Genomic DNA, 2,662 nt, shown 5'->3' on the forward strand with positions numbered 1-2,662 from the left:
ATTTTTTTAGGGAATAATGACTAGAAGAAATCTGTACATGTTCAGGAAACACAGTTCTTTTTTTGGGGGGGGTTACTATTTTTGATCTGAGGTTCATTGTGGCTGGAGAGATAGAACCTGTCCTGAAATTTCGAGTCTACATAGCAATGTTTGTTGTATACCTGGTGCTGAGCCTGCTCCCTTTGCTCCACAAACTTGGAGACCTCTGTGTTTTCTCAAAGCAAAGCATGTTGGCTTAATGTAAATAATTAAACCCAGGACTTCTTTCCCTAAGAAATGCTGGATTTTGGTTTAATAGGTTTTCCCAAGCTTTTTTGTTTTGCAACATTTCAAATCTTCAGAAAAGTTACAGGCAAAGTATAATGAGGAGCTTGTATTTACCAATTGCTAACATTTTGCCACATTTGCTCTCTGTTTCTGTACTCCTTTCCTTGGTGTATAGGTATTGTTGAACCATTGGATAATTTATTGCAGGCATCCTGACACTTCATCCCTAAATACTGTAGCATATATTTCTTAAGAAAAAGGACATTCTTCTACATAGCCACAATACGACTACTTGGGAAATTTAACATTGATCCAATATTATTATCTGAAAATAAACTATATTAAAATTTTCACAATTGTTCCAATACAGTTCTTGTAGTTTTATTTATTTGTTTGCATTCCATGATATAACCAAGATTATCTGTTACATTCAATTTTTCTATGTTTTACCCTCCCGTGAGTTACAATTTTCTAGTCTTTTTTTATTTGTTCACTTTTATAGTATTAACATTTTTTTAGAATTCGTGCCAGTTTTCAGTATGTCCCTCAAGTTGAATTTGCCTGGCTGTCTCTTAATGATTAGATTCAGGTTAAATATTTTTGGAAGGAAGGGCTCAGGGGCCGAACACATGCTTAACATGCACACCTGAGTACCACCTCCAGCATCATAAATTTTTTGAAGGAATATCATATAGGTATTAATGTGTATTCAATGCATTATATCCAAATTTATGTGCTCTTGTAATTGGTACAATATTTTGAGTCATTTGATTAAGGCAGAACTCACCAAATGTCTGCAATGTTAAAGTACTATTTCTCCTTATAATTAATAAGAGATATGAAGAGGGACACTTTGAGACTTTATTTGTCAAAGATTCTGACATCCATTATCAATGGTGATTGTAAGATTGCTATAGTTTGATTGCTTTCTACAAAAATAATTTGGATAATCATTAGATCTCTTGCAAACATGGGCTGGACCACAGACAGACCCCAGAGTGTGTTTGTGTAAGGGAGGTGCTAAGGCAAAGTGAGAAGATAAACTGACATGCTCTTTGTATTTTGAACAGTGTTAAGTGGAGGGCTTGGGGTACCTAATGGGAAGAATCTAAGAAAAGTAAACATTTGTTATGTGTTGAACAGAACAAACACATTATACTGTTTTCAGTCTTTGCAGATAAGACCCAGATTGAAAACAATGGGTTTCTGCAATGCAAATAATGTATTAAAGTCTTTCTTTTTTAAAGGGTGAGTTATAATTTCCCTTTTTTATTTCAGTTCCCCTCCTCCATTATATTTTTGGTTGTAATTTCATTTTGTAATTTCACTCTAAGTCTGGTTGTAATTTCACAAAATTCAAATATTATTGATAGTGAACACAATTAGTAACCAATACTGTGTCAGAAAGAAAAGTTTTCAAGAGACATTACCGATAGTGAAGATTTTAAGTGATAAGGAACAGTAACAAATAATCCAAGTATACGTCTATTTTTATCTTGAATAATTTGTTTTCTTTGTGGTTCTCTGATTTATCAGAGTTAATTTACAACAAAAGCAAATTTTACACCAATGTGTGAACCAGCTTTTAAATAATAGGGAGAACATACCAAGTGTTGCAATAAAGAGAAAATATTCTGCAGAGAAGAGCAAAAGTTAATAATAATGGCAATAATCATGATGATGTTAAAGAATGCTAATGAGCTTTGATAAAAGATCTTGTGAAGCTGAGGTAGTCTAATAATAGCACAGTAACCAGAACAGAGTGCATAGAAGGTGGATTGTGCAAATTACATTTTAAGTGGTGAGAATAACCTGGCATAGGAAACAAGGAAGAGAGATGTGAAAGGATAGATGGCATGTAATCAATAAAGAAGTCTTGGCAAAGGAATTTTTGCCTTGCAGAATCGCACTAACATATGTCTTCTTTTTACTATCTTTATGTTTCTCTAATTGATCTGATGACTTGAACCCAAAGCAGGCAAATCACTTTTTTGCATGAGAATCATTTGGTCACCCGCAGGCATCTTTCATTGGCTTCATATGGCAGAAACTGAAGAATATGTTTGCAGGAGCGCTGCGGGGGCCTGGCCTGATGCTTGATCCATCTGCGGTGCCTGGGCACGCCCTGGCCCCGAGCGCCCCCTGGCGTCCCCACCCTGAGCACCCTCCTTGGACCCCACGACCCAGGGGGAATGCCCTGGGGCTCAGCCCATCCCCAAGCGCTTCCCCCAACGCTCATCCCCCTCGCCCTAACCCTAACCCGCCCCCCCTCCGCGCGGCGCCCCGCTACCCCCAGTGCGCATGCCCGGCCGCCCCAGCGTGCACGTCCTGGGCTTGGGAGCGCTGCGGGCCCCCAGCCGCCCACGTGATACTGTTGGCTGCTGCCCTGCCTGGC

The sequence above is a fragment of the Ictidomys tridecemlineatus genome, unplaced genomic scaffold (assembly GCF_052094955.1).
Source record: "Ictidomys tridecemlineatus isolate mIctTri1 unplaced genomic scaffold, mIctTri1.hap1 Scaffold_737, whole genome shotgun sequence".
Classification (NCBI taxonomy): Eukaryota; Metazoa; Chordata; class Mammalia; order Rodentia; family Sciuridae; genus Ictidomys; species Ictidomys tridecemlineatus.